This window comes from Macaca nemestrina, chromosome 8, assembly GCF_043159975.1.
Source record: "Macaca nemestrina isolate mMacNem1 chromosome 8, mMacNem.hap1, whole genome shotgun sequence".
Lineage (NCBI taxonomy): Eukaryota > Metazoa > Chordata > Mammalia > Primates > Cercopithecidae > Macaca > Macaca nemestrina.
The window spans coordinates 7613078-7635111 of record NC_092132.1 but is presented as its reverse complement, the minus strand read 5'-3'; the positions used below and the strand labels follow the sequence as shown (position 1 = coordinate 7635111).

Sequence of the window (22034 nt, the reverse complement as noted above, 5' to 3'; positions counted from 1 at the left end):
AGAACTCACTTGTGAAATTGTCTGCTGTGCCAAGATTTTGATTGCATGTTTTAAGTGAATAATTGAATAATTTACCTAATGGCACTAATTACTTTAATTACCAAAGCATGATTTATACTTTTTTTCCTTTTTATTTTTTTGTTTTAGAATTTTGGTACACTACTTGATTAACTATATGTCTAATTGTCTAGTTCATTTAAATTTTCAAATTTGTTGGCGGAAAGTTGTTTGTTGTATTTCTGTATCTTTTTAAATTTCTGTTTATCTGCGTCAATACTAGATTTCATATTTCTTATTATGTTTATTGGGGTCTATTCATTTTTCCTTCATGCACCCTAACAGAGATTTTTCTAGTCTTTCAATCATTTTGAAAATATTTATTTGACTTTGTTGTTTTCTCTTTTACATCTTTGGTTTACATGTCATTAATTTAGGTTATTTGTTTCATTATTTTTCCTATTGTGTGCTTCATTTTCAATTATTCCTTTCTTACTTAATATTTAAGTATTTTCTCATTTTGATTATAAGCATTTAGAGCCATAAATTTACCTCAACTCTTCAAATAAGCTGCATTTCACATGTTCTAATATGCAGCATTTTCTTCCCACTTAATTATTTAAAATTCATAAATGATCGTGAATTCACAATTAAGTTATTTGTGAAACATATAAATTATTTTAACAGCTTTTATAGGTATTTTGACAATAAATTGCAAATATTTAAAGTATACAATATAAGTTTTAACATATGTATACAGTCAGAAACCAGTCACCACAAGATAGTGAACATATCCATAACACCAAAAACTTCCTTGCTTTCCTCTATCTGTCCTTCATTGCCAACCCCAGCTCCAGACAACCAGTGATCTTTCCATCACTATAGATTTGTTTGCATTGTATAGACATTTTTTTAAATGGAATCATGCAAGTAGCTACCCTTTGTTGTCTGGTTACCTTTATTCAGAACAATTAATTTGAGATTTGTACTTAGATTGATGAGTAATATCTTACTGTTTGGGCATATCACCATTTGTTTATCCATTTATCTGTTGCCTAACATATTTTTTTTCCAGAATGGTTGCAATATTTTAAATTTCCACCTGCTCTGAATGAAAGTTCTTAAGGTGCAACATACTTTTCAATACTTGGTATGTTCAGTTGTTTTAATTTCAAACATTCTAACCAGTGTGAAGTGGTATTTGACTATAGATTTAATTTACAATTTCCTAATGACTAATGAAGCTAAGCGTATTTTAATGTGCTTATTTGTCATCAATAGATTTTTCACCAAGGGTCTATGCACATTTTTGCGTATGTTTTTATTAGATTATTTTCTTATTATTGAAATTCAGTGTTCTTTATAAGTCCTGGATCCCATCTATCATCAGACATACCCTTTGCAAATATTTTCTCCCTGTCTGTGGCTTTTCTTTTCATTTTAATGAAAGTTTTAGGAGCAGAAATTATTAACTTTGAAAAGGTAGTAGTGACACATATTGCTCGGAGGATGGTGGATGCTGGCTTGCACCATGTGGTTCCCAGCCACCTGTGTCCCCTCGTGTTTGGTTTCCTGCGTGACAACCAACTCTTGGAGATGGCCAAGAAGTTCACCAAAGTGACAGGAGCTACACAGTAGGATGCCAATGCATCTTCCCTCTTGGACATCTACAGCTTCTGGCTCAAGTCTGCCAAGGCCCCAAGGCGAAAGTTACAGGCAAATGGACCAGTGACTAAGAAAGCTAAGAAGAAGTCTTCATCCTGTGACGGCAGTGAGGACAGCAGCGAGGAGGAAGGGGACAATCAAGGGCCCCCAGCTAAGAAGGCTGCTGTACCTGCCAAGGGAACCAGTCTGCCTCAGCATCCTGAAAAGGCTGTGGCCAAAGCATCAGAGCAGGAGCAGTGAAGAATTTAGTGACAGTGAGGAGGAGACAAAAAGCAAAAGCCTGTCCAGATGGAGTCAAGCCGCAAGCCAAGGCAGCCAAAGCTCCTCCTAAGAAGGCCAAGAAGTCTGATTCTGATTCTGACTCAAGCTCTGAGGATGAGGCACCAAAGAACCAGAAGGCAAAGACTACACCTGTGGCAGCTAAACTCGGGCTAAAGCCATACGGAGTACTCTGGCTCCAGCAGCACCTAAAGTAGCCAATAGCAAAGCAGCCAGCAGCAGCTGCAGCAGCAGTGGTGACTCAAAGAAGGGGAGGACAGCAGCCATCCTTGAAAAGACTGTACCCAAAAAGCAAGTCATGGCCAAGGTCCCAGTGAAAGCAGCTGCCACCCCTACCCAACAGAGTTCCAGCAGGGAGGACTTCACCAATGAGGAAAAAGGGGACCAGAACCTTCCAAAAAAAAAAAAAAAAAAGGAAAAAACAGATCCCTATAGTTCAGTCCCCCGACCTTCTGCTCCTCAACCAAAGAAGTCTGTGGGAACTCACACTTCCAAGAAAACTGCGGGGAAGAAACAGCTTGTGGAAAGCAGTGAAGACAGCATGGATGAATCTAACTCCAGTTCTGAGGAAGAGGAGAGACCCCTGTCTATGGGAGTCATCTCTAAAGCAACAACCAAATCACCTACAGCAAAAAGAAAGCAACAGAGATCTCTGCAGACAGCTCAGACCCCGACAGCTCTGAGGATAAAGGAGCTCCTCCCAAATAAGCCCAAATAAGCCAGCTGCCACTACCAAGTCACCTGCAGCAGAGTCAGCTGCAACTCCCAGGCAAACTGCAGTCAGTGGCCCGAAGTTTCTGACAAGAAAAGCTGACAGCAATTCCAGTGAGGAGAAGAAGACAAAGATCACTGTGGCCACCCCTAAGCCCAAGGTGACTGCCAAAGCAGCTCCTGCCAGGCTGGTACTTCAGGATGGTTGAGTCTGCAGCTCTGATTCAGACAGCTCCAGGAGTGAGGAGGAAGAGAAGACAGCTGAATCCCCAGTTGAGAGGAAGCCACAGAAGGCAGCAGCAGGCATAACCCCTTCCAAGCCAGCCTTGGAAAGAAGGTAAAGGCCGAGGGCAGCAGCAGTTCTTCCTCTGATGATTCCTGTGAGGATGAGGAAGAGAAGCCCAAGGGCAAGTGCTCTCCAAGTCCACACCCAAGGCCAATGGCACCTATGCACTGACTGTCCAGAATGGAAAAGCAGCTAAGAACAGTAAGGAGGAAGAAGAGAGCAAGAAGACAAGAAAAATGTAGCAGTGGCAGTTTCCACACCAGGTTCAGTAAAAAAGTAGAAGCAAAATGAGGCTGTCAAGGAGGCAGAGACTCCTCAAGCCAACAACATAAAGCTTCAGACCCCTAACAGAGTTCCAAAAAAGAAGAAAGGAGAAAAAAAGGCATCATCCCCATTCTAAAGGGTCAGGGAGGAGGAAATGGAAATGGATTCAGGAGTGGCAGACAACTTGATGCCAAAGGAGGTGCAGCTGGAGACTGAAAGAGCGAGCCAATCCGGTTTTGAAGTTCACCAAGGCAAATCCTTCTGGCATGAGAAAACTAAGAAGAAAGCAGGGAGGCTCAACCTCTGTCCAGGTCACTTTTGTTCAGTTTGGCAGAGAGTGACTGGGCCATCTTTGGTGAAGCAGGAGTGATGATCAAACACCACTCACTTTCTCCAGTGGACTGGAGAGCCCTCAGCTCTATAGGTTGGGGCCTTGATGAGGATGAAAGCTCAGAGTAGGTCCTAAGACTTTATAGTGGAACATCCCCTCTTGTCCTTTCCTATGTTCCCAGTTTTGTGCAGATTTGTTTTTGAGTGTTAAGTAGCAGGGACAAAATAAGGGGAATGCTATTTTTTAAGAAAATTGATTTCTACTGTTGTCCCCTTCTTCCTTTTCTGTGAAAGTCCTCATATTGAGAAGTTTGTATATTTTATATTAAATCACTCCCTATTGATTTTTGTTGTGATTTTCAGAGGTAGAGTCCCATGGATAAAAATCTTAGCTATGGGCCAGAATACAGTAAAGGGTCATATGTATGTCTTGTTACAGTTAGAAGAAAAATTCTGCCTTTGTGAGTGCACATGTCCACATTGCCTCCCCCTCTCCCTCAAAACCCTAGTGAGGGATACTAAAGAATGGTTAATCTATATGCAATGCCTATTAAACATGCACTATGTACTTCATCCTCATTCACTGGGTCTGGGGCTGAAGACTGAGGCCAACGTGGACCTAACCTACTTTTTGGAATAAAATTCATTGTTTCGTTACAGGCAAAATTCTGGTGTGGTGTGAATGCCTTGGGTCAGTCTGAATATATTTTTTCTGTAATTTCATCATTATTACATGATGTTTGCAATACATGTTTTGCTTTTTAATTTGAAAGCAAACTTTTCTACTGCTGAAAGACATTTTTTGACGACTTGACTATTGCTAATATTGAGTACTGAGTCAACTGCATTCTCTCATTTTTACATTATAGAGAACAAAATCACATTAATTTGAAAAATAAATATCACTTGGTATTTCCGTCTTGTCTCCAGAGGTGATACAGAATTGGTTTCATTAATTCCTACATGGCTGGGATCAAGAAAGTAGGAAACAAAACCTTTAAAACCTCAATTCTCAGTAGGAAGTAGGTTACATTAGGTGAATTTTTAGGTAATCCATATATGTTCTAATGGGTTTAGAAAGAACCTTACAGAGCATGTTACATGATAAACCTGAGTGGAGTGGGTTTGGGAGAATAAACTAACAGGATTACTGTGTCTTGTACTTGCATAATTGACGTGCCCCCTTCAGAACCTGAACTGTTAGTAACAGTGGCAGTAACACCAACAACCAGTGAGCAGAGATACAGCTCTTAGGCCAAGCTGGACTCACCATATGGCTGTAGGAGGTGACTGACAAGCAGCAGTGCTTAGCCAGACCAAGACGAGGAGGGAGGAGTCAACAAGCTTTCTGGAGGTTGAGGGCTTCCAGTGGTGGGAAACTGTGCCCCAAGCCTTTATGGATGAGTTACAGGTCTTAACATTAGTCTCCTCCTGCATGGTTTCCCCACCCACTAACTAAGCTGATGATAACCTGGTTTTCCACGTGACTGCCTCTAGGAAGAAAATGTACTGTTCATGCTGACATTGGTATTTCAGTCTGTATGATAAAAGTTCTACATCTTACTACAAAATAATAAACTGGCTGGTTTATAATGGATCTTAGGAGTTTTATTGTTGTGAGTCTAAACCCCTTCCATTCCCTGCCCAAACCAGAACAACCTGGGTGGCAGGTAGAGGGCTGGGGTCCAGACCTGTGAATTCCCTGCAGAAGCTTCTTAGAAGCAGCTTACAGGCTTTTGGCCACAGCTTGTCTCATCGTGCCTTTTCCAGGCTATCTTCCAGCCTGGGCATAGTCTAAATCTGGGGTTGGCAAAATGACCTATGGGTCAAATCTAGCTCACGGCCTATTTTTATATTACCTAGGAGCTAAGAATGGTTTCTACATTTGTAAAGGTCTTTAAAAAGGAGGCATAATATGTGGCAGAGACCTTATCAATGGCCCACAGAGCCTAAAGTATTTAGGATGTGGCTGTTTACAGAAAAGGGGGCTCCTGGTCTAAATGAGTGATCTGTGAGACACCAGCTATTCACTGGAATCATCTGGGGAACTTGAAAACACTGATACGCAGAGCCCCATTCTAAGATTTCTTAGTCCTCTCTGGTGGGACCTGGGTGCTAAGATTTTTTAAAGCTCCCAGGTGATTCTAATGAACAGCTGGCGTTGAAAACCACCTATCTAAGAGTATTTGAAAAGAAATGATTGGTATTTCCCCCATTCATGCTTCCATTTTCAAATGTACTTGTTAAAAATAATAACATAAAACGAAATTTTGTCTCAGTGCCATTTCCTGAAACCTGTTTCTCCTTCCAGACAGTTTTTAGGTATGCACTATTACATGCGTCCTCCCCTCCCTTTTCCTTGCACAAATGGGTTATATGTGCAGTGTTTTGCCACTTTTACAGGTCGTTTTACAGCAGAATACAGCAGCTCACTTTTAATGGCTCTACTGTGTGGTACTCCATTGTGTGGAAATAACGTAAGTTATTTAAACTAATAGTTTATGGGCAGATGTTTAGGATGTTTGAGGGTTCTGCTGTTACAAATAGTGTTACAGTGGATAGTTTTATACAAGAGACTGAGTGTCTGTGTGTATTTTTTGTAGGACATATTTCTAAAAGTGATTACTGGTTCAAAGGATATGGGCATTTAACATTTTGATCACTATTGCCTTTCAGAATTATTGCACTAATGTATGGTTCTAGCAATACTGTATCAAAGAGCCTGTTTGCTTGTCCTCTTGCCAACAATATTTACCAAATTGATCTTTGCCGCTTTGATACATGAAAATGCTCTTATTTCTGTTTGCTTGTTTTTTGTTTTAAATTAACCATAAAAAATAAAGAAATTTACCTTTTTTTCTTTTGTGAACCATGCCATTAGAGTCATATCTAAGAAATCTTTTACTAATACAAGGTTGCAAATATTTTCAACAATTTTTCTTCCAGGAGATTCGTATTAGTAATTTTGGATATTGTATTTAGATACATGATTTATTTTTAATGAATTTCTAAGTAGACTTTGTAATGAATAGACTCATTTCCTTCATTTTAAAAGAAACAACAACATACGTGTGAGGGAGTTCTGCTTCCAAATTCGCTGTGGTTAAACTGTAAGACTGGGAGCTAGAATCAATGAATTCAGGCCTAGCTCTACTACTTCCTTTTTTATTATTATTTTAGGACAGGTTCTTGCTCTGCCACCCAGGCTAGAGTGCAGTGGCGCGATCATAGCTCACTGAAGTCTGAAGCTTCAACCTGCTAGGCTCAATCCATCCTCAAGCCTCAGCCTCCTGAATAGTTGGGACTACAGGCACACACCATCACGGCTGGCTACTTTTTGTACTTTTTTGTAGAGATGGGGTTTCACTGTGTTGCCCAGGCTGGTCTCAAATGCCTAGACTCAAGCAATTCGCCTGCCTTGGCCTCCCAAATTGCTAGGATTACAGATGTGAACCACCACGCCCAGCCTCTAATACTGAATGTAATAAGTATGATCATCAGCAGGTCACCTGACCCTTCTGAGCCTGCTACCTTATATCTAATGTAAGTGGGTGTGATTGATTGACTCCAAAGCTCCTTCTGATTGCTAAGATTTTCTCTTAACAGTAGTTGATATTTTTACTCATTATTGGTCTCATACAAAACAGCCAGCCATAAATTTCTTTGATGCTCTCTTTTTACTGTTTTACGTAGGTTAGCTTGGATCATCACTTTAATAAAATTGACTATTAAAATCTAGGCCGCTATATGGGATTATAAACCGGATGTTTTTCTTTTCTTTTTTCTTTCTTTTTCTTTTTCTTTTTCTTTTTTTTTTTTTTTTTTTTTTTGAGACAGAGTCTTGCTCTTGTTGCCCAGGCTGGAGTACAATGGCGCAATCTCGGCTCACCACAACCTTTGCCTCCCAGGTTCAAGTGATTCTCCTGCCTCAGCCTCCCAAGTAGCTGGGATTACAGGCATGTGCCACCACTCCTGGCTAATTTTGTATTTTTAGTAGAGATGGGGTTTCTCCATGTTGGTCAGCCTGCTCTCGAGCTCCCGACCTCAGGTGATCTGCCCACCTCAGCCACCCAACGTGCTGGGATTACGGGTGTGAGTCACTGCCCCTGGCCCCAGAATATTTGTCTTGATATGATTGTGAGGTCTCTAGATTAAAAAATGCTTTATATTGACAATTTTACATCCTGAAAAAAATGTACCTTTTATTTATTTCCCAACTTAAATATTTCAAAGGAATTTGTGCTCTATCAGAAAAGATTACACAAAACAAAAGACTTGTGACAATTCAGTTATTTAACCCTGTGACAGGTTCGAGGAAGCGCTCACACAGCTGTGAGGGGTTCCCACAGACAACATAGTCATGACTGTTCTACTACTCCTTTTCTTGTCAATGAGGAAAGCAGAGTAAAGGTTTGCGGAAAATAGTTTAAAGAAGATATTTAACTTTTCTGGATTGCAACATAAGGTCCTCATTTTGGTAACTATATATATTGTACGTTTCCCCTAGTTTTAGGAAAGGAAACTGCTTGTCTAAAATGGTGACAACTCAACCATATGTTGACAATTCCCATGGCCAGTGGGAAGTCATGGGTTTCCTTTGTGTGACAGCAAGCTAGGGCTCATTAGATTCAAATTCCAGTGACACACAGAAGCTGAAACCCAAAACACACACTTGGCTGTGAATCCAAGAACATGCATTTTCTACCAAGCCCTGCAATCATGGCAGTGAGAGTTTGGGGGATGTGCACAGTGGAAATACTAAGAGTTGGGAGCCCGATGATCTGAACTATGGTCCTAGGACCTACCATTGTGCATCCTAAGGCAATTCATGACAAGTATTTGGCTCATGTTTTTCCATTTGTAAGGAAAAAAAAGACTAAATAATATCTGAGAACATTAGAAATGATTTTGTAAAGCCAGTGGCAGAAAATTGATGCCTAAAAAAATTGCATCTATTGATTTACCAATGCTTTGGAGTAGCCAAAATTCATGTCAAAGGTGGACCTTGACTCTGCCTTCAGATATGCTCCTGGCTCAAGTTTGTATGAGTGTGAGAACCTTCTGCTTTTTTTTTTTCCTAAGAAAATCTTGAATAGAGCTCTCTAATTCCACCCATGCTTGTAAACAATTCGCCTTACTCAAATGTTGTGGAGACAGATGAGCCCTATGTTAATCACACCAAATAGCCACTTACGGTATTTTTACTAAGGGGTACAACTTTTATCTCATGGCATCTCAGTTTCCACAGCTCAGATGAAACATAATGGTTATGCATGAGTATTGCTGTGGGCTCCCACACACATATCTTATTCCAAATAGTCCAAAGTGTAAAACTTCCTGTCAAAACAAGTCAGATCAGCAGAGGACTAGAAAGTTGACTCACTTGGTTTTCCCCTGGTGTGGTATCATGCAAAAGTATATCTGGTTCTTGTCACCTCCTGGACTCCAGGCACAGAGGTCCTAAAACTTTGAGGATTTCTGAGTGATAAGTATGTCTCCTGTTTTTGTACTGGGTCCCTTTTATTATACATGAGTTTATGATAATGAGGTGACTTAGAATGGGGCTTTATGGTCTTAGGGTGAGGCTGGTCAACAGAGAGACCCAGTGATTCTGGGTTGGAACGTTCAGTCCCACCCACCAACCTCTTGGAAGATGAATGGGGGGCTACAGACTGAAATCTAAAACACTTTAAAAAATTATATTTGGAGAGCCTCAGAATTGGCAGATACATCCATGTTCTGGGAGGGTGGTGCCCCCAAATCCACAGGAGCAAAGCTCCTGAGCTCAGGCTCTCACCAAGCCTTGCCCAATGTACCTCCTCAACTGGCTGTGCATTCGTTTCCTTTATAGTAACCTGGTAACTGTGAGCAAAGTGCCATCCTGAATTATGGGAGCTGTGCTAACAAATCAGCCAACCTGAGGAGGGGGTTGTGGGAATTCCCAATTTATAGCTGGTCTGTGAGAAATATGGGTAGCTTCAGGATTTGTGTTTGGCATCTACAGTGGGGGCAGTCTTGTGGGACTCAGCTCTGAAAGCTGTGGAGCCTGATGCATACTCCAGATAGCAGAATTGAATGAAATTGTTGGACACCCAGTAGGCATTTGGAGAATTGGTCATTGGTGTCAGAAAACAGCCCACCTTCCTATCCCCCTTTTCCATCAATATTGTTTATAAATGAACTGTCCATTAAGGTCATCATCTTTATGAAGGGGCCCAGGTCCTATGAGGGGCAGTTGAAAGGACTGGGAATGTTTAGTATGAAGACTCAAAGACTAGGGTCTGAGTGGACTCTAGGGTACATGTGTACAACGTGCAGGTTTGTTACATATGTATACATGTGCCATGTTGGTGTGCTGCACCCATCAACTCGTCATTTACATCAGTTATAACTCCCAGTGTATTTTTCATGCTTTCATTTCACATGCTCAGTCAGATCCATTTGTAATAACTCTTTCAACGTCTTTGTCCACTAATTCTATCATTTGTGCCATTTCTGGAGTGATTTCAATTCATTGATATGTCTATTCATTCTGCCTCATATTTTCTAGCTTCTTTTTATGAATAATAGTTTTTACTAAATATCATGTATGAATTTTATCCTTTTGCAGCCTGGCTATCCTTGTATGCCAGTACATGTCCGTGAACTTTGTTCTAGATCTCAGCTAATTACTTGTAATTATTTGTATCCTTTTAATTTTTTCAAGCTTTGTTAAGTAAGAGAAGAGCATCAGTGAGTCTAGGACTTGTATTCTCCCATAAGGGAGGTAAAACTCTACTATGGAACAGAAACCCTCCCTATTAACCGCCCATTTAAGCCTAAGACTTGTTCCCTTGTTTCAGTGTTCATTTCACTGCTGTCTGATATTTTACTTACGTACATAGGTCTGTCAGTCTTCAGCTGAAGACTCAAAGAAGACTGTCAACAGGTATCTAGAATTCTCTCTCTTTTTCTCTCTGTCTCTGTTTTGCTGCCTCCTCTCATCTGCGATACTCTGTGCCATTCATTCAAACAATGGACCACCAGGGTCCTTCTGGGTCCCCCTTACCTGGTCTGTGGTCTGGAAACACTTCACGCAGTTAGCTAAGGCAATGATAGGGTTTGCCTTATTTGTTTCCCATTCTAAAGGGATTAGTCTCCTTATCAACTGATGTCCAATATTTTTAAAGTCACAATTATATGTATTTGTGCACTTTTAAAGTTGTTGTTTTTCTTTTGGATGGGAGGGTCAATCTGTTTCCTGTTATGCTATCTTGGATGGAAGACAAAATGGGAAGTTATTTCTTGAAAGAGATCTAAATGGCATTATTTCATGACAGATAGAGTCAGCCACAAAGGGATAGGATAAAATATTATGATTAATGTATAACCTGGGCACTGAGAGAAGAGCATAATACATTCAAGATACCAGTTTCTGGAAGGAACGATAGCAAATGGTGGTCTCAGATTCTTTTGATCCCCTCTGTAACCACTAACAAGCAAAGCTTAGTGTCTGTGATGGTTAATACTGGCTGTCAACTTGATTGAATTGAAAGATATAAAGTATTGATGCTGGGTGTGTCTGTGAGGGTGTTGCCAAAAGAGATTAACATTTGAGTCAGTGGGCTGAGAAGGGCAGACTCACCCTTCATCTGGGTGGGCACAATTTAATCAATCTAATCAGCTGCCGACAAGGCTAGAATATAATCAGGCAGGAAAATATGAAAAGAGAAAATGGCCCAGCCTCCCAGCCTCCATCTTTCTCCTGTGCTGGATGCTTCCTGCCCTCAAACATCAGACTCCAAGTCTTCAGTTTTGGAACCAGGACTGGCTCTCCTTGCTCCTCAGCCTGCAGAGGGCCTATTATGAGACCTTGTGAGAGTGTGAGTTAATATTGAATAAACACTTAATAAAATCATATATATGTGTGTGTGTGTGTGTGTGTATATATATTCCATTAGTTCTGTTCCACTAGAGAACCCTGAGTAATACAGTGCCCTTGTTCAAAGTTGAAGTTTTTTTCAATTTTTTTCAATTTTATATATTAGTATGTGTATATATGTACTAATGAAATACATATAATACTCTTTTCCTCTAGACAACCCTGATTAATACAGTGCCTTTATTCAGAGTTGATGTTTTTTCAACTTTACGTAAAAATTGAACAAAATTATTACTGAAAAATTTAGGATTTCTTTATCTACATCTAACTAGCAATATAAATAAAGACACCATCTTCACTTATGCACAACTTCAGTACAAGTCTCTCTTAACACAGACTTGGTCACTTACACAAAAGTGTTGCCTTTAGCTCCACTCACAAGAAATCTCGAAGCTACTCTACTGTGCTGGTGTCTTTGAACACGCAGATATAGCATCAGTCTTCATCAATATTCATTCAGAGCTAGGGAGGCTGAATCAGGCGAATAAATGAGGGGAGATGAATGGACTGGCAAGGGCAGCAACTAAGACTGTAGAAAGATATATTCACCTTCTGCTTGATGCAAAGAGGAAAGCCCACATGTTATATTACAAACTAAATAGAGTTGAACAATTTATTCTAGGATTTCAGGGGAAAGATCTTCAGCATTGAGAACGGAGAACCCAGAAATATTATGCTAAATACGTGAGAAATGTTAGAAGACACTTTTTCTTTCCTGAATTTACATAAAAGAAAAGTAGACGTAGGTCATTCAGCATCAACATTTTCAGCCACTGCTGGAGAATGGACCCTAGTAACAATGACTGCACATCGACAAATGGACCTTTTATTTTTATTATCGAATTATGCGACCTAAATTATACATTCCTACTCAGCTAGCACTACACTTCAAAAGACAGATTTTTATAGCTGTTAAGAAAGCATACAAAAGAAGCCAAATGTGAAATAGTATTGCTTGCCTTTACTTTTTAAGCAGGACAAAAGAAATAACACGTTCAGTAATTGATTGGAATAATGGATTCCGGTATTTATTTAACTATTAAGGAAGGAAAAATGCTGACATGTAAAATAAGAAATGTTAAACTTCTTGATTTTTAGTTGGCAAGATTAAGGAGTCATCAACTTGTTATGTGTTATTACTTTCTAACATTTTATATTTCTTAAAACTGTGGAGCAATTTTGAGCTTATGTCTCCTTTAAATAGCATGAGATGAGATGGGGTCAAAAAATAGAATATGTTATAAATTTATATTCACTGCGGTCCAAAGGTTAAATTAGCTACTAAAATTAGTAGTGAGCCCCTCATTCGTGGATATGTAAAAGTAGAGTCTGTGTAAAAATTCTTCTTCACTTAATGCATTATTCAAGATTCCCCAGATAAACAGAAACAATAGGATATATATGTAAACATGTGTGTATATGTATAGGTGTACGTATGTGTAGGTATGTGTATATATATTTTTATATATCCTATTATATATAAAATACATACACATATAAGAGGAAGTTTATTATAGCAATGGTTCACACAATTATGGAGACTGAGAAGTCACATGATATGCCATTTGCAAGCTGGAAAGCCAGAAAATCCTCTGGTTTAATTCTGCTCGAGCCTGAAGGTCCAATAACCAGAAGAGTCAGTCCAAGGTTAAAGGCTTAGAACTGAGATGGAGAAGGGGAGGAATTTTTCCTTTTTCCACTTTTTTATGTAATTTGAGCCTTCTATTTTTTGGATAATGCCCATTCACAGTGGTGAGGAGAAATCCCTCTCTCTCTTTTTAAATTTAGCCTACTAATTCAAACACTAATCCCTTCTGAAAACACCGTCACAGACACCCCTAGAAATAATGCTCAATTCACTATCTGGGCCTTCTGTAACCCAATTTGATGGGTAAAATAAACCATCGCTTTTGTGCTTACTATACTATTAGTGAGAGAGAAGGAGGAGAAAGAAAGAGGAAGGAAGAGAAAACGTAATAAAGTAAAGGGAAGAAAAAGTGAAAGAGGGAGGTGAAGAACCAATTTGCGAAATGGCACATTTGAGGAAGTGCAAAAGACAACATGCCCTTTCAATTATAAATATGCTAAGCTGATAAAGCTGCAGACATTGACAATAAGGCTAAAATGTGGCACACTCGGGAAAAAAATGAAGCCTCTGTATTTTTTAACAATTTTGAATTATGTCCTTTTGAAATTGCAAAGCCAAAAGCCATAAATACTATCTATGCATTTAAAAAGCCACTTCAAACACTTTGAAATGGGTAATAGATGATAAATATCACGTCCAATAGAAATAGTTTAATTTAAATTGTAAATGTTTTATCATCAGCTATTAATTAAAAATTGTTTCAAAATCCATAGAGAACGAGGAGGAATTACTGAATGCAGGAGAGAGAATGAGGAAAGCCTGTATATAAATACAGGATATGTAGGAGAAAAAAATGAATATAGTATCCTTTTCTGATTTTACCTGTCTCTCTGCTTATACCCCTTACATATTCTATGCGAAGTATGCAATTGTAGTCAAGGAGTTACTGTCTTACATGCCTAAGAAAATGAACTGGTGTACAATATGTACAAAGAGGCCATCACACTGGAAATTAAATTTAATCTTTTTTAAATTAAATCCCTATTTTTAGTGGCATTGCAATGTTTGTATCTCAGGAAGAAAACACCCCATCCAATCCACAAACAGCTATCACATTGAAAGAAGACAGAGTCATTGTGATCATAGCTATCAAAAAGAAGTATTAAAAGGATAGTATGGAATTCAACCCAGCACGACCACAGAAGTGGGACGCTCAGTCAGCCACGCCTGTATTGTGTTCATCCACATGAGCTAAGAGCTCCACCCACGGCCTTAGTTTCAAAGCACCTGTCATGATGAGGTGCCAGATTTCTTTATTTTCTGGTTGATTCAGAGACAGAAAGTATTTTCATTAAAGATCTTGGATAAATATGTCAAATCACTAAATAATATCAAACACTGAAGACTTCAATAAGTGAGCCAGTGTGTGCGTGTGCGTGTGTGTGTGTCTGTGTGTGTTTAGGTAAAGTATTTATTAGGGTGAAAAAGCAGCATTCCCTATTTGAATTCTTGTTGTTAAGGATGTTTCTATCTTTGCAACCATAGAAATGGACACAAGAAACGGCTCTTATTATTTGGGGGTGTCATAGAGGAATGTTGAATTTTATCAAAAGTTTTTTCCATGTCTATTGAGATAATCGTATGTTTTTTGCTTAAAATTCTATTTATGTGGTGAATCCCAATTATTGATTTGTGTATATTGAATCAATCTTACATCCTAGGAATGGAGTCTACTTGATCATGGTGAATTAACTTTATGATGTGCTGTTAGATTCACTTTGCTAGTATTTTGTTGAAGATGTTTACATCTAAGTTCACTAGGGATATTGGCCTGTAGTTTTCTTTTTTCTTTTCCTTCTTTTTTTTTTTTTTTTTTTTTTTTTGGCGTATCTTTGCCAGGGTTCAGTATCAGGGTCATGTTGTCCTTTTAGAATGAGTTATGGACGCATCTCTCCTCCTTGATATTTTGGAATAGTTTCGCTAGAATTGGTACCACTTTTTCCTTATATATCTGGAAGAATTCAGCTATGAATCCATCTGGTCTAGAGTTTTTTGGGTTTTATGTTTTTCTTTTATTACAGATTCAAATTTGGAATTCAATATTAGTCTGTTCAAGGTTTCAATTTTTCCTTGTTGTTTTTGATTTGCTTATTTGGATCATCTCCTTTTCTCTGTTAATCTAGTTAGAAGTCTATTGATTTTGTTTATCCTTTCAAAAAACCAAGTTTTAGTTTATTTGATTCTCTGTATGGATTGGGGTGTCTCAAATTCATTCAATTCTTCTCTAATTTTAGTTATTTAATTTTTTTACTACCTTTGGGGTTATTTTGTTATTGTTTTTCTAGTTATTTTAGGTTTGCTGTTTACCTAAAAAATATCATTCTGAACATTAACCTGGGGAAAGAATTTCAAACTAAATCCTCAAAAGCAATTGCAAAAAGAGTTAAAATTGACAAGTGGAGCCTAATTAAATTAAAGAGTTTTTGCGCAGCAAAACAAATGAAACAAAACAAAACAAAAACATATTAATGGAGTAAACAAACAACCTACAGAATGGGAGAAAATATTTGCAAAGTGTACATCTGACAAATGTCTCATATCTACAACCCATAAAGAACATTAATAACTCAACAAGCGAAAAACAAATTACCCCATTAACATGTGGGCAAAAGACATGAACAGACGCTTCTCCAAAAAAGACATAAAAGTGGCCAACAAACATAAGAAAAAAATGCTCAACATCACTAATCATCAAAGAAATGCAAATCGAAACTACAATGAGTTATCATCTCACACCAGTCGGAATGGCTATTACTAAAAAGTCAAAAAATAACAGATGCTGGTGAGGTTGTGGAGAAAATGTAATTAATATTGTTGGTGGGAATGTAAAATTACTTCAGCCACTGTGGAAAGCAGTTTGGAGATTTATCAAAGAACTTAAAACAGAACTACCACCCAACCCAGCAATCCCATTACTGAGTGTTAAGAACTTACCTAAAGAAGAATAAATCATTTTACATAAAAGACTTGTAAACTTGTAGGTTCATCACAGCACTATTCACAATAGCAAAGACATGGAATCAACCTAGATGCCCATCAGTGGTCAATGGGATAAAGAAAATGTGATACATATGCACCATGGAATACTACACATAAAAGAGAATAAAATTATGTCCTTTGCAGCAACATGGATGGAGCAGAAGGTCATTATACTAAGCAAATTAACACAGGAATAGAAAATCAAAGTATCACATGCTCTTACTTATCAGCAGGAGCTAGGCACTGGATACACATGGACATAGTTAAAAACAACATACAAAGGGAACGATGAGACTGGAGAGAGTAGGAAGAGGATAGAGGCTGAAAAACTACATATTGGGTACTCTGCTCACTACTTCGGATATGGAATCATTTGCACCTCCAACATCAGTGTCACACAATATACCCATGTAACAAACCTACACATCAACCCCCGAATCTAAAATAAAAATTGAAAAAAATAAATAAAAAGAAACAGCTACAACAGAGTGATTTTAAACACAATAAGACCCTGATCTTAAGATTTCACCTTGAAGATAAACATCCATTTGATCATATTTCTTTTAAAACACTGTGAGATTGGCATAAGTGGTAAAAGTGTGTGTTTTCGTGCGTGTGTGTGTGTGTGAGTGTGTGTGTATATTGCTTGATTTGAATTCTGGGTCCCTGGCCATTAAGGAGAATCAAAATTCAATTCTAGTCATATGTTCATTTATGAATTTGTCCATTATTCCCCAAATATATTTTCACTGGCCATTTTATGGTCCATATTGAATTAGAATTGAAGATAAAACGGTAAATAAGAGAGAGATTCTACCCACAATGAAAAAGAAAATCATAATGTGGAAGGTTCTATGGGTGTAGTCAAAGAGAGATACACCTAATAAAGGCAATCATTCACACTCAGTCTTGGTTTATGAGCGTGACTGAGTTAGATGAAGGGGTATGAACAGCATGGGAGGGGAGCATTGCATACAGAGTTTGCAACTTGGCCTAATACCTAACTGCAGAAGTGAGAGAGTAGCCATCCAGTGCACATATGCTGAAGCATTAAGTGTATGTGCATATGTGTGCATGTCTTTTATTAATTGGTGGCTATGATAAGGGATGAGGTGGTGAAACTCATGTTGAACATTTTCTCTGTGCTTCATGTTATGATATATACCCAAAACAAATGAAAAACAGAGTCTGAAAGGACATCGTGACAAAAAAAAATGATGTGTATCTATGACATGCCAGAAATATTGCTAGGCACACTCACTAACATTGTTGTCCATGTTTAACGTGTCTAGAACTTTACACAATTTGCTTTATTTAAACTTTCTGGAGAAATAGATCAATAATCATATTTTACAGATAAAGAGAAAAAAACTTCTAAAAATTTAAGTTAAGAAAAGCTTAACTTTTCTTAGTAGAAGAAGAAGATTGAAAACCAGATATAGGACAGATTGAAGCTGTATTTACAAGGCAATTACAAATGTGATCACTCTGTTTACACTTCTAATCTCCTACAATCCATTCTCAATACAATACATATATGTTATTTTTTTAAATGAGAATCACATTAGACATGTACAGATACATACACACAAACACACACACACACACACACCCCTATGGAAATACAACCCTTCCCACCTCCTTAAAGCATGCCACTGACTTTCCATGGCATGTAGAGCATACTCTCACTCCTAACATCAGTGTTTTACCTTACCTGGCCTATTTCTTTAAGCTCTGAGTTCTTTATGCCATTACTTAATATATTCCAACTGCCTATTCTCTGTGGTTTAGCCTGCCAGGCATTATGTTTGTTCTAATCTTTGCACTCATATTCCCTCTGCCAAGAAACCTCTTTGGTTCCATAGATGGCTTTATCCAATGTTCAAGTATTGCCTCAAGTATTACCTCCTAGAGTCAATTTCCCACAATTTAATAAAAAATGAGCCCACTCATCTCCTGGTATAAGCACCAGTATGTCATCATGATCTCTTACATTTTTCAGTTTATTTACTGCCTAATGATACACAACGCTATACAATGCTTTTCCTTGCTTATTTATACTAGTTCTTTCATTATTATCTATAATCTCCTAGAGGATGTGGTAAATTTAATTTTAATTCATTGCAATGAAAATTTTCTGTGTTCTACTATATAGTGAATTTTGTGTTACATATATGCTAAAATCAATCTAGGTTTCTTTTTCATGAGTGCATGTTTTCCTGTTTCTATCACTCTATAACTTTTTATACAATTAAATCTTTCATGTCCTTGGTTAATGTTCTGGTTTTCTTACTTTGTCAAATATTTGATGATTTTCAATATAATTGTGAATTTTTATGTTTTTCCTTTGACTCTACCATTTTTTTCCCATATTCGTTAGACCAAATCATTAGGTCAAAAAGTTTCAAATATTTCATGTCTGGTTAGTGGAAACTTCTAATCAGGATTGAAATTTTATTTTCTTTTTTTGTTTTACATGTTAAGTTTTCTTTTAATGATCTAAGCATTTTTATATCACCTTCCTTCTGTTATATTTTCTTGGTTTATCTTTTTTTACTCTTCATTTCTTACCTTCTTTTGGTTATATTCATGATCTATTTATTTCTTCATTGGAAAGATCCATTTTCTACTTCAAAAAATTTATGTAGCCTAACAATTCATTATTTTTAGATATTGAAATGATCACACACTTACAGAAAAGTTGATGATATAGTAAATTAAAAATGAAAAAAATACTTCAATTACTATAATCTGGAATAAAAAAGGAGACATTACTACCCACCTTATCTAAATACAAAATATTATAAAGAAGAAATGTGAAAAATGTTATGTTAAGAAACTCTATAGCTCAGATATAATTGAAAAACTCAAGAAAAAAAAATCATGAATCTAGGTAGAACTATAATAAACTTCCAATAAATGAAAGCTCAAGCACAGATGCCTTCAGTGAAGTAGTGAATTCCACCAAATGTTTAAAGAATCACCTTAACATAGAGCTAACTTCAAAATTCTTCTCAAAACAGAAAGTAAGGAACACATCTTAATTCATTATTTCAGGCCAGTATCACATTAATCCCAAAAGCAGACAAGACTTCACAAAAAAGTATAGACCAATATTCATTATGATATGTACACAAAAAATCCTCAACAAAATTCTAGCAAACTAAATCTAGAAAAAAGGATCATATACCATGACCAAGTGAGATTTACTCCAGAAATGCAAAACTGGTTCAATATGTCAAAATCAACCAATGTAATACACCATATAAATAGACTAAGAAAGCAAAACAAGACGAGCACATGTTCATCTCAATAAATATAGTAAATCTGCTTTCCAAAGTCCAGCACCCTCTTAGTAAAAACATTCAGCAAACTAGGAATAGAATAAAAATATTCTCATGCTAATAAAAGCATCTATGAAAAGTCCACAGCTAACATCATACTTAGTGTCAAAAGAAGCAAAACTTTCCCTTTAAGATCAGGAACAAGACAGAGATATAAGTGTAAAATAGTACATCCACTTTGGAAAACAGTTTGGTTCCTGAGTAAGTTAAACACAAGTTGCCATATGATCCAGCAATGCCACTCCTCGGTGTACACCCAAGTGAACTGTAAGCATATGTTCACACAAACACTCATATATGAATATTCACAGCATTGTTATTTCTAATAGCCCCAAAATAGACACAAACCAAATATCTATCAACAGATAAACAGGTAAACAAAAGGTGACATAAAATACAATGAAATATTATTCAACCATAAAAAGGGATGCAGTGGTGACACATGGTATGACATGGATGAACCTTCAAAACATTGTGGTAAATGAAGGAAGCCAGGCACAAAGACCATATATTATATGATTCAATTTATATGAAATACCCAGAATAAACAAGTCCATAGAGGAACACAGATTACATGTCAGGGTTTGTGGTCAGAAAGGGAATAGAGCCTCAAACCTGTGTTTTTGTGTGTATGGTGATGAAAATATTCTGGAATTAGTGGTGATGGTTATACCTATAAATATACCAAAAACTGCTAAATCATAAACTTCAGATTGGTTAACTTTATAATATGTGAAATGTATCTCAATTTAAAAAACAAAAAATAACAAAATGAAAACATAGTAGATGCTCAATAAATTAACCACTTTATGGAAAAGAGTATCGAGGATGAATATTCATCCACTACAAATATCACCATATACATGATGTGTAGAGAAACAAAATATCAAAAAAAAAAAGAGAAAGTGCATGTGTGAAATAATGTGAAAATAACTAAATGTAATAAGGAATAAATTAAATAAGATGTTATTAAATGTTGGCAAACATCTACAGTGGCCAACTAATATAATTACTGTTTAAAACTAAAACTGGTTGTTAGGACTATTTCTGGTCCTAATCTCAGCCCTATCAGTACATCTCACTAAAGTGTTCGAATCTGTCTGAGGAAACGTCATCATCATCCCAAAGCAGGAAGTTCGGGTGACATGAATTCAAATAGTCTTGAAAACATTTAGTTCAGTTTATATGCTTTTGGGAAAAACAAAACAAAACAAAACACGCACATTGGAAGAACATTCTCATAGCAGTATTTCCCCCATTACACACCATGAATTATTTATGAACTGAGTACTTTACGATGAATGTAGATGTTTGTCAGGATTAAAAATAGCAGCTCTTTCAAAAGTTACTCCCCACTGCCACCCAGCTTCAACCCCTGCAAATGCTGATTGCTTTAGAACCAACACAAAAGAATCAGTAATTCACATAAGCAGGTAAGACTTGGGATTTTTTTAAGCACTATATTTTATTCTGGATTTTTTATGTCAGTGACCCGTTTTTACTATGCCTTGAAAATTTCCATTTTAGGAGACATTCTAAACAGCAACTCAGCTGGTGCTCTAAAAATGGGATTTGACTCATCTGATATAAAATTCAGTTCATACAGATGCAGTTTCAGAAGTGGCCATAAAATCAGGTTTTCTTTGGCTCTCATTGGCTCCTTCCCACTCTGTCTTTGATATCAAGGAAGTCACTCTGTCTATTATATTTTATTATTCCAATTATTTCAGCTTGCCACATTTTATAGTATTAATTATAATTCAACTAGAGATTTGTATACTACACATCTCTCTCTCTGCAAGACAATTTCTATCCTCATTCGAATATGCATGTTGATAAAATTAACATGATTACCAGCAAATTAATTCTTTCACCTGTCATGGTTCAGTTTACCCTTCATGGCTTATTAAACTATTTTCCAACTTTATAAAAAGAATGAAAATAGTTTGATTTAAATATATCAGTGCCTATTGTTTTAAATCATTTTGATGAAATAAAAGAAAAAGATGTTGCTTCAATTTGAATCTAGTAGGTTTTATATATGTTAGCAGTTTCAACAAAGGGAAATAAAGCAATTTTTGAGAATTTGATCTAAAATTTTCATGATACCATCTAAATTATAGAGTAAGCACTGTATTGACACCAGTGACATGGGGAAAGTGTATTTCTCTTGTTCCTATGTTGTTCTGGAATTGTCAAGGAGCTGGCTTAGGTTAGCAAAAAGGACACTGAACCTGGAATAGAAAATCCCAGTTACTGATTTCAAATGAGGCATTTGCTGTCTGCATCACTCAGAGAATTACAGCTAAGTATCCTGAATCTCAGGTCCAATGAAAGGAATGAAGCTATGTTTCTGTTTGATATCACATGAAAGCAAAGCAAAGCAAAGGAAAGGAAAGGAAAGGAAAGGAAAGGAAAGGAAAGGAAAGGAAAGGAAAGGAAAGGAAAGGAAAGGAAAGGAAAGGGGAAAGGGAAAAGGGAAAAGGGGAAAGCAGAAAGGAAGGGAAAGGGAGGGAAAGGGAAAAGGGAAAAGGGGAAAGCAGAAAGGAAGGGAAAGGGAGGGAAGGAGAGGGAAGGAAGGAAGGAGAGGGAGGGAGGGAGGGAGGGAGG

General features: G+C 37.2%; 1 long non-coding RNA gene and 1 pseudogene across 2 annotated transcripts in view; both read left to right on the top strand.

Moving 5' to 3' along the window:
- The window catches only part of LOC139355741 (uncharacterized), a 79738-nt gene that overhangs the window by 15974 nt on the left and 41730 nt on the right, over positions 1 to 22034 (top strand). The window lies entirely within an intron of this gene.
- Positions 1507 to 4178, top strand: LOC105488278 (nucleolar and coiled-body phosphoprotein 1 pseudogene; annotated as a pseudogene).